The sequence below is a fragment of the Pseudophryne corroboree genome, chromosome 2, assembly GCF_028390025.1.
Source record: "Pseudophryne corroboree isolate aPseCor3 chromosome 2, aPseCor3.hap2, whole genome shotgun sequence".
In the NCBI taxonomy this organism is placed as follows: domain Eukaryota; kingdom Metazoa; phylum Chordata; class Amphibia; order Anura; family Myobatrachidae; genus Pseudophryne; species Pseudophryne corroboree.
The window spans coordinates 901141104-901155223 of record NC_086445.1 but is presented as its reverse complement, the minus strand read 5'-3'; the positions used below and the strand labels follow the sequence as shown (position 1 = coordinate 901155223).

Here is a 14120-nt window from a genome sequence, read left to right as displayed (position 1 = left end):
GAAAATGAGTGGAAATTATGGTTTTTGAGGTTAATAATACTTTGGGATCAAAATGACCCCCAAATTCTATGATTTAAGCTGTTTTTTAGGGTTTTTTGAAAAAAACACCCGAATCCAAAACACACCCGAATCCGACAAAAAAAATTCGGTGAGGTTTTGCCAAAACGCGGTCGAACCCAAAACACGGCCGCGGAACCGAACCCAAAACCAAAACACAAAACCCGAAAAATTTCCGGCGCTCATCTCTAGTATTTATATTAAAAAGTCATAAGAAGTTTGCTTTTCAATAAGTTTTGCCTAAGAGGTAAAACCATGCCCAAAAGATGGTGTCACCAAGCCCCTTTCCATGTAGACATTGTAAAACAATTGAACAAAAGCAAAAGATGAAGTATTCAAACTACTGTCACACAATGTGGCAATTAAGGAGACAGCCAATCTTAGTTGTACAAGTTGGAATATCATTTTCAAAAGCATGTTGGGACAAACATTGGTATTTTTTTTTTTTAAATCTATGAAGGAATTTTTGGTTATTCCATGTCTTGGTTCCTACACTATTTCACCTGTCACAAGGAGCCCTTTTCAATGGTGATTCAGGTATTACATTCAGCAGGTTTTTATTTGCAACACTAAAAAAAATAAAAAATTAGTGGTTATTGTGGTGATATTTGTAAATGATTTTGCAGCGATTCTGCCTCTACTGCATATAGCAGTTTACAAATCGCCAGAAAATCACCCCCAATCTGAGGTCATTACATTCCTCCCTCATCTGCAAAACTGTCGGACTCTTGCATGCATTATTTGTATATTGGTCACACTTTTCAGAAGGTAGGGAAGAAGATGCAAAAACACGTTCACAGTCTTGCGTACAGTGGGGGTAATTCCGAGTTGATCGCAGCAGCAAATTTGTTAGCAGTTGGGCAAAACCATTTGCACTGCAGATGTTGCAGATATAACATGTGCAGAGAGAGTTAGATTTGGGTGGGGTGTGTTCAAACTGAAATCTAATTTGCAGTGTAAACATAAAGCAGCCAGTATTTACCCTGCACAGAAACAAAATAACCCACCCAAATCTAACTCTCTCTGCAAATGTTATATCTGCCCCCCCTGCAGTGCACATGGTTTTACCCAACTGCTAACAAATTTGATGCTGCGATCAACTCGGAATTACCCCCAGTATCTTATAATAAGGTTCAGATTCATTCTGTAGTTCAATGGCAATATGTTATGAAAAAATCTGACAGCAACTTTCAATATCATCATTGTTGGTCTTTTAAAAATGCTATTGAGGTATTAAGATTAAGAATATATATTTTACTGAATTTGTGGGTTAATGTTGATCATTTATATTACTTTTTTACTTGTTTTATTCAGTTTTGTTTTGTTATACAGTTTAAATACACCTTCTCTGTTAGAATATGGAATCGCTCAGACTCGGCAGGAGTTCATGAAGAGCTTTCAATAAAGCTGCAACTTAGCAGTAGTATGCTGCTACAGAACAGCGACTGATTCCTTTCAAGAGATCCTTAGAATACTTTCCATTAGGGAACAGTTTGATAATTATGTGTGCAAAAATCACATGATCATGTACATACATTCATGTCAGGACATTGTACAAGATTATATCTATAAATTATTTTCTAATTGCTAATGCATTCATAATATTTGTTCCACAGTCTCTTTCCTGAGCATTCAAGCCTTCTTTCCAGCTAAAGGATGCTGCATAGGACTGGCTTCCAAATGTAGCTGTAAATCAGTGTTCCCTACCTAAACTACTGTATATAAAGAACATTATAGGACAGTATGCGTCTTGCCTTTGAGTAAAGCTTATGATTGCAACAGGCCCCCAACCACTACATCATGGGAGGGTCTGGGACTCAGGGTCGACAGCAAAAAGGTCGACACACCTTAGGTCGACGCCAATTGGTCGACACACCTTAGGTCGACATGGACAAAAAGGTCGACATGGACAAAAGGTCGACATGAACAAGGTCGACATGGAAAAAGGTCGACATGAGTTTTTAAGGTGTCGTTTTCTTTGTAGAGTGACCGGGAACCTCAATTAGTGCACCGCATCCCCTCGCATGGCTTGCTTCGCTCGCCATGCTTCGGGCATGGTGCCTTCGCTCCGCTACCGCTTCGCTCGGCACAGATTACCGTTCCAATCGTAGTCCACGTGGATCGTTAAGTATGAAAAGGTTCCAAAAAAGAAAAAAAATCGTGAAAAACTCATGTCGACCTTTTTCCATGTTGACCTTGTTCCTGTCGACCTTTTGTCCATGTCGACCTTTTGTCCATGTTGACCTAAGGTGTGTCGACCAATTGGTGTCGACCTAAGGTGTGTCGACCTTTTTGCTGTCGACCTGGAGTCCGGATACCATCATGGGACTTTGGGGTGGTATTTTTAGTTTCCGTTGCCTGTTTTTTTCTACTATATATTTGTCAGTATATACTTTTACTATATTTAAAATAATAACACCCAGGGTTGGCGGGTACCTCTAAGTGGTTTAAAGAGGTACAGGTGTTGGGGTGGCTATGTGATGGAACCTTTCCCCTAAAATGTTTCTCCCCGTACTATGTCCTGTAGTACCATGTTTAGAAAGGTAGGATAGACTGATACAAAACAAGAGTGAGTCAGCAATTCCAACAGGATGTCTTTTTATTGAGTCGCAATGAACTCTGTATTGAAGATGATGATTGGTTAATTGGCAATTAATTTGAATAATCACAAAAGAGAAGAATTGGGCATCAAAGAAAAACAAAGAGAAGATAATTGGCTACAGTTCACACAACAAAGGAGCATTCAATTTGCAAAAGACAATCGATTTGAATCACAGAAGAATGGCAGAATATCAATTAAATCACCAATGAACATGTTAATTGGGATCACATATATTTGCATAAGATAATTGTAGCCCCAGTGTATAATGTGATCATGAGGAGTAATGAAAAACACAATCAGCAATAACAAACACTAACGACTAGCTTTCCCTAGCCAAGGTACAATAATCTTCACATACAATAAACATTGGAGCTCTGGTAGAATTCTGCAGTGTCACAATGTGTCAATGGGAGCAATTAGCACACAGATGTATGGGAAATCCTGGGTTGTGATAGGGACAAATTATCTCTGTTCTATCCAAAGAGGGTGTAGCTAGCGAAGGGATAGTAGTGTCTCTTGACAGATTTAACTCACTTAACAATGAGGGTCTTTTGGTAAAACAAACTTAGTCTCTCTTTCTGTTTACTTAAACTTTCAAAAAAGAACACAGTCTTTCAGAATAAATGTCTGTCTTGCACTTGTAATAAAACGCAGTCTTTGATATCTCAGTCTCAATGTGGGGGAAAGAGTTTTCTTTAATAACTTCAGTGTAGGGGTATATTCAACTGAAGTCAAAAACTGCCATCTGTCGAAAAGACGGCAGTTTTCGACTTTTTAAGGTCGAATCCTGATTCGACCTATTCAATATTTCCCTAAATTTTTTGTTTTGACAAGTCGATGAATTCGACTCGTCGAAAAGCACGTGGATCGGCGGAATAGCTGCCGATCCACGTGCTTGTGTCGAAAACGGGGCCAAAATCGACAGGTTTTGGCCCCCTTTTCGACCATCTCAGTCCGACATTAAAATGATGTCGGACTGAGATGCGGACCCAGAGGAGGTGAGGGGAGGGAGCCGCAGGGATATGGGGGGACAGCCGGCGGGCATACAGGGAGAACAGCGCTACAGTAGCGCTGCAGCTGGATGTCACTCAGCTGCCCGACCTCATGGCAGCTTCCACCCGGCTCCAGCACACTACTGGAGCTGGGTGGAAGCTGCCATAAGGTCGGGCGGCTGAGTGACATCCTGTTGCAGCGCTACTGTAGCGCTGATCTTCCCTGTATGCCCGCCGGCTGTCCCCCGCTGGTCTCTTCGCGGCTCACCCTCCTTCTCCTCCTCTGCGTCCCATCTAAATTCGACTTGAAAAAGTCGAATTAAGATGGGATTGAATAGGGGTTGTCGGATCCATTCCGACAAATACATGTCGGAATGGATCCGACTTTAATTGAATATACCCCTTAAGCTGGATATCACACTTGCCCGGGGCTTTGGTCACTCATTTTCCAATGTACTCAGACCCTTACAGCAGAGGATTACACTTGCTGGACCAGTTTTCAACAGGTCCTCGCTGTTACAAGATGTCCGCCACATCCACGCATCTCAACAGGCCTGCTGTGTCAAATCTCTGGCTGCAGCATTTCAACACCCGCTCACTCGGTTCTCCGGCAGCACCCCTGCTGCTATCACTGCCCAGATTCCTACAGCTGAACACTCATCCTCAGCTCCCCCTCTGGTCCTCGCTCAGCATGCATCCAGCACCTCCTGTCTCCACACCGCTCCACGTCCTTCTTCCTGCAAAGCTCCTGTCTTCCCAGGCTGCCCAGCCCAATCAGCTTCTCACATGCAGCCCATGTATCGGACCAGGGTCCCCAATTAACTCCTGCTGTGCCAGACCCCTTCTCTGCTTCTGCTGTGGACTTGTAAGTTATTCTTAAACTTACCACACTATCTTCTGTGGTACCACATATATATTCCTTACATAATTTTAAAATGGTGTAATAATGTTGGGCTCTAAGAGAATTGAAGGGAATGTGTGTGCAGGTTTGTAGGTGGGCAGAGCACTATACAGCCACCTGCCCACTGTGAAGCTCAACGCTCAGCTGCATTGCCCTGGCTACCTCTTCTCACATAGGTAGCCAGACAGAGCTGCAGTTTATTTGTCCCCCTCCTGGCTCCACCTTCTCCCCCCCCCCCCCCCACCAACCCCCTCCCCCCCACCCCCGCATCTTCTTGGAGAGATGACAACTTTCCCAGGCCACCCACAGTGCCCTGCACTGTGAAGATCAGCAGCATTAGGGTAGGAAGAAGAAGGGGACAGAGCCTGCCGGCTGATGGAAGTTGCTGTTCTGGAGCCATACGTAAGCAAAACACACAGACTCTCTTACACACACTCACTCTCTTTCTCTCACTCTTTCTCTCTCTCTCTGTTCCTCTCCTCTACCTCCCTGATTTTGTAAAAGGGGGTACTGTCTGGAGTAATGAGAAAAAGGGGACTCTACCTAGCGTAATATGTAAAACTGGGCTCTGTCTAGCATAATTTGTAAAAGGGGGCTCTGGCATAATGTGTAAATAAGGGCTCTGTGTGGAGTACTGTGTAAAACGGGGCTTTGTCTGGTGTAATGTGTAAAAGGTGGCTCTGTCTGGCATAATGTGTAAAAGGGGCTCTATCTGGTGTAATATGTAAAAGGGAGCTCTACCTGGAGTAATGTGTATAAGGAGCTCTACCTTGTGTAATATGTGTAAGTGGCACTACAGTGTGGAGTGATCTAAATAATGGAACATACCGTGTGTCGAATTATGAATGTCTAGTTACAACTCTGAGAGTACTGTGCACACCAGTGGTTATTGTGTAGGCAATTACCAGTCCAGTAGCTTAACCAGGCTCTGTGGTTTATTGTGGCACAAGTGAATGCACTGCCATACTCGCTGTTACAATGGTTGGATCAGCAATGGAGCAGGGGTGTAGGCAGCTCACCTGCCAGTAACTGCAAGGGTCTGCATCAATTGACCTTGTGGTTTGTGGGGAAACTCATTGTGAGTGTGTTGCGGTTGTAAGAGGACCCTACCATTCCTTTGCTAGTTAAAACCTATTTGAATAAAAGACTAAGCATCATTGACATTTTCCTAACACAGGATTCCCCCAAGATTTGTGTCTCATTCCCCCCATTGACACTCTGTGATGCAGTAGACTTCAACCAGAGCTCCAACGATATTTGCCAGTGAAGATATTTGTTACCTTGGCTAGAACAGTTAGAAAAATTATTATTTAGGAATTCTGAATATAATACTATCATTCTACTTGTTATGCCATTATAGAATGGAACGTACAGTGTCTGATATTTTCATGATTCCAATGATTTCAAGTTAATTTGTGATTCCAATTTTTTTTTATCCAGATTCCAATTACTCTTCTTTTGTGATTCAAATGACTTGTCTTTTGCATATTGGATGATCTTTTGTGGTGTGAACTGTAGTGAATTGCGTGTTCCTATTCTGTTTGTATGCCAGTCTTCTTTCTGTGATTTACAACCAAAGTAATGTACTTTAATCAATCATTCCAAATCCAGAGTTCATTGCAGATCAATGGTCCAGTGACCTGCGGCCATCTTCTAGACTCAGCTACCGCTTTGCTCCGCATTTACAGTGCTGCCCCAGTTCAAATTATGCTGCACTATAGTGCCTCTACTTCATGCTGTGCCACATTACAGTGCCCTACTTCATATTATGCAACATTATAATACCCCCAGTTCATTTTATAACACGTTACAATGAGTAGGTCCAGGCGCAAACCTAAATATACTGTAGGCCCCAAGGCAAAAGTTTGTAAGAGCCCCTATGTACCACACAATGGTGAAAAATGTATATAGCACTTGCAACTGTGACAGGGACGGTGGTCCCCTCTCAGCTTTGGGCCCCATAGCAACTGCGCTTGCTGCATCTATAGTAGCTATGCCCAGTGCTTAAAGTGGTCCTGGGGAGGCGGGGGAACTCATCTCCCCCACGACCCCTCCCACTTAGGGGCGCACCGCAAACAGGGGTGTGGAATCATAATGAAGGGGCATGGCCACACAAAAGTACCCCCAATTCAAAACAAGGCCTCACAGTAGCACAATCTTATTCACATTGCCCGCCCCACATACTAGTGCCCTTTACACACACAATGCCCACAATAGCAGAGCCACTTACACACACAATACCCAAAGCAGTGCCCCCCCTCCTAATTTTAGGTTTGATTCACAATATAGCAGTATGCGTTGAACAACCTTTGCTCACCTCTCTTATGTCTTCTATGTGTCCCTTCTGCTTTCTTGTTTCCTTTGTATGTCACTCGCCTCTTGTGTCCATATCTTCATCCTTGGTATCCCTTACTCCCTATATGCTCTCCTTTGTGTCTAATCATCTGAATATTTCTCTCCTTTACTTACTCCCTGCACCTCTCACTCCCTTCCCATCTCACCCCCTGTTCCTCTCACTCCCCCATCTCACCCCCAGTTCCTCTCACTCCCCCATCTCACCCCCAGTTCCTCTCACTCCCCCATCTCACCCTGGTGCCTCTCACTCCCCCATCTCACCCCCTGCACCTCTCACTCCCTCCCCATCTCACCCCCTGCACCTCTCACTCCCTCCCCATCTCACTCCCTGTTCATCTCACTCCCCCATCTCACCATGGTGCCTCTCACTCCCCCATCTCAGCCCCTGCACATCTCACTCCCCCATCTCACCCCCTGCACCTCTCACTCCGTCCCCATCTCACCTTCTGTTCCTCTCACTCCATCTCACCCTCTGATCATCTCACCCCCTGCTCCTCTCACTCCATCTCACCCTCTGCTCATCTCACCCCCTGCTCCTCTCACCGCCCATCTCATCCCCTGCGTCCTGGAGCATCGGGTCATCGCTGCAGTGTAGAAAAGCTGGCAGCGGGCGCCAGACAGGATTCGCGGAGCGGCTGCTATTCAAAAGAAGGGTCCGCCCAACTGCACTTTAAAACTGGCACCGACTGCGCACAAATCACAGTTCACGAGCCGCCAACCAATGAGAAGCTGCCACTTGGCAGCTTCTCATTGGCTGGTGATCCGCGGGCCATGATTGGCTCACGTCACATTTTGAAATAGCTGCCCCTTCTTTTCGCTGGCAATGCAGCCGGTCCATGAGCCGGGATTGGCTGGCAGCTGCTGCCAACTTTACAATGCTGCTGGGACTTGATGCTTAGTGAGCCGGGCCGAGACGGAACTGGTTCCACCTGCAATTAGAGGTGACAGAACACAGTTCCGCCCCGTTCCGGCCCACTTTAGCCACTGCTAAACACATTTTCTCCCACACACAGCTCTCCCTCGCAGCACATATGATTCCACACATAGCCCCGCCAGCACATATAATCCAACACACAGCTCCACCCTCAGAATGTATAATCCACATATAGCTCTACCCTCAGAACGTATAATCCCTCACACAGTTCCACCCTCAGAATGTATAATCCACAAACAGACCCCCCCAGCACGTATAATCCCACATACAGCTCCCTCTCAGAACATATAATTCCACACACAGCTCCCCCCAGCCAGCACATATAATACCACACACAGCTCCCCCCCAGCACATATAATACCACACACAGCTCCCCCCACCCTCAGAACGTATAATCCCACACACATCTCCATTGTCAGAATGAATAATACCACACACAGTTTTCCCCCCCACCATGTATAATCCCACTTGCAGCTCCCCCAGCACATATAATACACACAGCTCCCCCCACCCTTGGCACGTATAATCCCATACACAGCTCCCCCCAGCACATATAGTCCTAAACACAGCTCCCCTCTCCCGACACATGTACTGCAGTCCCTAAATACAGCTCTCCCCCCCCAGCACATATAATTCAACACACCGCTCACTAGCACACATTGGAATATAGTCCCATACATAGCCCCCCCTCCCAGCACTACTGTCCTTGACATAGCAACATTATAATTTCCCCCCGCGTGCAGCTCTTTCCAACCTCTTTCTCCTTGTTCATCCTGTCACTGTCAGGGGGCTTTGGAAGTTCCTCCTCTTTGGGTGGCAGGAGAGACGGACCTGCAATGATAGCACTGCATCGTCTCATTCCCGCCGCCGCCAGCGCGATCAGAGGGGTACTTGTGGAGGCGGGGCCGTGCTAAGGAGGGAGACACAGTCTAGTGCTGCCTGCCCACAGTAACATCGGGAACAGCCTATCAGGCAGCGCTGCCTGTGCAAAATCTGCATGGCCATTGGCCAGGCAAAGTGGGCTGGAGGTGGCAGAACTGGTTCCGCCTCCCAATACAACTGATGGAACACAGTTCCACCCTGTTCCGGCCCACTTTACCCCTGGCTATGCCCTTGTATAAGGCATATAAGTCTGGCACCCCAGAAGAATGGTGTGTGTGCCCCTTTAAGAAAGTCTTACTTGTATCTCCGCAGCAGCAGGAGATGTGCTGGCCCAGAAGGATTAAGTGTAGCCCATGGTCCAGTCACGTGGTCTTAGGGAAGAGAGCTGGCTGGGAAAAGCAAGGGTTGTTGGGAAGAAGAAGGTGGAGTGTTGTTGTTGGAGGAAGGAGGTGCTGGAAGGCAGGGGAATGTGGCACAATATGAAGTGGAGGCACTATAGTGTGGCATAGTATGAATGAGGGCGCAGCACAGTAATGTGACAAACTATGAACTGAGGACACTCTGGGCCTAATTGATATTTTTACGTAATTCCGATGTTCACACAACGGAGAGATTATCGGCAGACTGCAAGTGCCCAGATCGCACTGAGATTTTTAATGCATAGTTACTGACAGGAAAGGACCATTTGGAGGAGGTTATAGGCAGTGGCGGCATAATTGTAGGCATGTCATGACCATATTGGGGGCCTATATCTGCCTTCAGCTGTGATCATGTATGTAGAGAAACATGGCACCAGCATCGCTACTGCCGCGGCCAGTGTGCATTGCCATTGATTTACTTGAGCAGTCAATGTTTCTCATTGCTACAGTATGTATGCGCATGCAGTTGCTGAGGACTATGTGTTGACTCCGGTGGGTGTATGTATCCTTTTCTGGGTGGCAACTTCACTTGCAAAGTTTAGCAATTCCGTAGCCTTAAAATTCACAGCCGCATTGGCATTAGCATACAATCATGAATTAGGCACTGTGTGTCATAATGTAAATTGGGGGTACTGTATTGCATAATGTGTACTGGCAGCCCTACATGGTGACCTAACAGGTGACCCTACAATGGAAACTAAGGCACAACTATGGTTCATAACATAAACTAGGGCACTACTATGAGACATAAAATTAACAACTGCTCTCTAGAAGCATTGAGAGAGGGGTCCCGTCAAAATGTTGCTATGGGGCCTACAAAGTTCTAGCTATGGTAGTCATTCCGAGTTGTTCGCTCGCTAGCAGTTTGTAGCAGCCATGCAAACGCTAAGCCGCCGCCCTCTGGGAGTGTATTTTAGCTTAGCAGAAGTGCAAACAAAAGGATCGCAGCGCAGCTACAAAAATTTTTTTGCAGTTTCAGAGCAGCTCCAGACCTACTCTGCGCTTGCGATCACTTCAGACTCTTCAGTTCCTGTTTTGACGTCACGAACACGCCCTGCGTTCGCCCAGCCATGCCTGCGTTTTTCCTGGCACGCCTGCGTTTTTCCGAACATTCCCTGAAAACGGTCAGTTGACACCCAGAAACGCCCTCTTCCTGTCAATCACTCTGCGGCCAGCAGTGCGACTGAAAAGCGGCGCTCAACCTTGTGTGAAACTGCATCGGCCGTTGTGAAAGAATGTCACGCGTGCGCATTGCGCCGCATACGCATGCGCAGAAGTGCCACTTTTTTGCATTCAGTCTTCTATGTGATATGATAAAATGATGCATTCCATCAGCACAGGGGACTGTTGTGTGAGTAATATAATTCCTATTAGCTTTTAAACCAAATTGCACTTTATCCATATGTTATCTCAAATAAACATAAAAAGTCCTATTTCCCAAATCAGGAAGAGTTTCTGTTCCTCCGTTTCTTATAGAATTAAGTTGGCATACAATTTAATAGGAAGATAGATATATTATAGACTGTGTTTTATTCATGTTGACAACAGTTATCTTGTTTTCATAGAAATAGAAGCTTTACTGCAGCAGAAATTCCGTTACAGATGGAGGATCCAAGTGGCAAGGCAGATGAAAAATGATTAATCGATTTGTGAGTGCTGTGGGTTTGTCATGCTGACTGGTAATACCAGCTTCTCAGTGCATGACTGATTTCAAGGTGCAAAGCACAAAACATTGAAACTTTCCAATCCTCGCTAACATTCCTGTCATTCTTTTCTTCTGCGGGATTAATTTAACAATGGAGAGCCTGACAAATGAAGATAGCCTAGTGCAGTGCAATACCTGGAGAAGGCACTATTTTTAATACGTAGCACAAACAATGGAGTGATGCATTCTTTTATGAAGCACAAAATAGAGAATAGAAATGAAGGACGTAGCTACCGTAGGTGCAGGCAGCTAAGGGGCCCAGAGCTGAGAGGGACCCACCTTCTCTGTCAAAGTTACAAGTGTTATATAAATTTTTCGCCATTGGGTAGTATGTAGGGGCCCTGTCAAACTTTTTACTTGGGGTCTGCAATATATCTAGGTATGCCCCTGGACCAGGGCCATAACTAGGTATGTGCGGAGGGGGCACCGCACATAGCGCTGCAGGGTAGGGGGCGCAGTTGGTGGCACTTGTCAATTATCTGTTTTAATAACTTTCACTTTGACCTTCCCCCTTTTTGAAGCCCAGCATCTCCTGACCACCACTGTCTCCTACCCTGACTCCTTCTGTCACTAATACCTAAACAACATTCATGAACTCAACTTGAGATTTCTTTGTTATAAAGTCACATTGTCCTTTATTACATCTGAAGATGCTGACATACCCGGGATTTGAGCCCATTGCCTGAGGCATTGCAGTCAAAAAATCTATTCATTGAGCTATCTGCCCTTACATAGAAAGGTAGATCATTCTAACTATTTGAAGCTTACCTTGTACTTTGTGAAAAATGATCAGCATTGCAGCTGAGCAGATCTCTTTATTGTGTGACTGCAAGAGATTGGATGTGTGGCTGCACACTACATAGATCTGCTCAATTGCAATGCTGATTATTTTTTACTAAGTACCAGTAGCTTCATATAGTGTTCATAGTATTTATACAGGATCAGACAGCTCAATGAGTAAGGTGTTTGGTTACAGTTCAACAGGTAATAGGTCTGAATCCCGGGTATGGCAGTATATTGTAACTGAATATTAATGACAGGGCCGTAACTAGGTGTGTGCAGAAGGTGCATTGCCCACAGCGCACTTGCCCTGTGGGCGCACCTTCTACATACATCCTAAGTGGCTGCATATCCCTCCCTCTAATGGACGCCTTCCTGCTCCCGCTCCCCTGTGCCTGGCACCCGCAGCAGCCCCAAGCTCCGACCAGCTGGAGCCGCTGATCGCTGTGTAAAGTCAGCAGCAGCGCTGGACAGGATATCCCCCCTGTGCTGCCGCCCTCCCGCTCCCCTGTGCCTGGAATCTGCAGCAGCCCCAAGCTCCGACCAGCTGGAGCAGATGATCACTGTGTAAAGTCAGCAGCAGCACTGGACAGGATATCCCCCCTGTGCTGCTGCGCTCCCGCGGCCCGCCCCCTCTCTGTCTGTGAAGTGTACAGACTCTTCAGAGAAGTCAGTTCTGTACAGGAGCCGGCAACAGCGCAGGAAGAAAGTAAACCTCCCGTAAGTGCCTACACAGACACTACACTCTACACTATATTACACTACACTTCACTACAGTACACTTCACTACAGTACACTACACTACACAATACTACACTACACTCTACTACACTCCAAGGGCAGGGGGGGATGTAAGGGGAATCTGCCTGCCATAATGTGTAAAATGGGGACTCTGCCTGCTGTACTGCATAAAAGGGGGACTCTGTCTGCCATAATGTGTAAAAGGGGGACTCTGCCTGCCATAAGGTGTAAAAGGGGGACCTATCCTGCCGTAATGTTAAAATGAGCACTCTGCCTGCCGGAATGTGTAATAGGGGGACTCTGCCTGCCGTAATGTGTAAAAGGGGGTACTACGATTCATAAAAGAAACTAGGGCACTACTATGGGGCATAACATTAAATGAGGCTCTACTATGGTTCAGAAAATGAAGTAGGCATAGGTGTCGGAATGGGGGGGTGGGGAGGAGGGGCCAAACATGTCAGAGGTGCAGGCGTTGGGAGCGGAAGCGCTTACCCCAAGATCACTGCGGAGACTCTGACTTTAAAACTCCGGCACCGCTGCGTGCTGCCCAGTGTCCTGTCCAGCCGGCTCTTCACAGAGGCATTACTGGGAGGAGGCGGAGATGTCCCAGCAGGCTCAGCAAGGCCACGCCTCCTCCCAGTAATGCATCTGAGAGCCGTCTAGGACAGGAGGACACGGGGCAGCACGCTGCAGCGCCGGAGTTTTGAAGTTAGACTCTCCGCGGTGATCAGGGGGGTAAGCGGTCGGGGGGGGGGGCTTAAAATCGTGGGGGGGTGCGCCAAAATTTATTTTTATATACTTCCCCCTCAACCACAACACGTCCTGGCGCCCCTGGAACTAGGGCACTATTATAGGGCATAAAATCAACAACTGCTGCAGAGAAGTGTCTCACTAGAAGCATTGGGACGGAGGCCCCTTCAAAATGTTGCTATGGGGCCCACAAAGTTCTGGCTATGCCCCTGATAGAAATGCTAATTGCATGACATTATTTAATAAACCAGAGATGCATTTGGTTAAGAAGAAAGAGGATGTTTGTCAGGAAAAACAAAAAAAACAAGCCCTGGTAAATGGTTTGGCTCACATCATTTGTATCCCTTTTATCTATAAAGTACAAACAGTCCCAATTCATAATTTACAGTATTGCTACTGGTTGCAAAATAGAATAAAATGTGTTTGAATACACAAATGAACTAATGTAATCATTCATTGAAAGGGTCATTTGCAAATCGGGATAATGTGGAGTTAAGGTAAATGTTTATGCTTAGTTTTACCGGTTTTATATATGGGCATTAATCTGAGCCTTTTCCATTCAGATTCTTGATGTTCATTTTAAAAGATGTTTTGTATAACATTTTCAGAATTTGTCAGTAAAAGCGTCACCTGCTTACTAACAAATTGGCACCACACCACTAATTCATTAGTTTTTACCCTTTTCATCTAAAACTTGTTTAACTGGGGCATAGGCTGTTGCACTACTTAGCCAGTTTAACCTGACGTGTATCCTGTAGCTACCTGAGGTCTCTACCTGTTCCTGTCCCAGCCTCTTGTAGTGTCCCTTGGTGTTGTCCTCTCCATAGCTACTGTTGCAGTGTGAGTCTGGTGGTACACCCTGTGGCCCTGTGACACCTCCATCATCTTGTACTCCCTCTCTAGCTGCAGCACTACAGAGTCCAGGACCTTGCTTCCTGCAGTTTACCTTGGGCGGTGTAATGTGGGCAGATTGCCCCTGGTGTCTCACTTATCTCAGGCAGC

The 14120-nt window shown here is 46.1% G+C and overlaps 1 long non-coding RNA gene across 1 annotated transcript in view; it reads right to left on the bottom strand.

The window, feature by feature from the left end:
* Positions 1 to 441: 441 nt before the first annotated feature.
* LOC135049985 (uncharacterized) overlaps positions 442 to 14120 on the bottom strand; it is an 84192-nt gene continuing 70513 nt past the window's right edge. Inside the window, exon 3 of the long non-coding RNA XR_010241528.1 lies at positions 442 to 626. This is a non-coding gene — a long non-coding RNA (uncharacterized LOC135049985). The remainder of the gene's footprint in view (positions 627 to 14120) is intronic.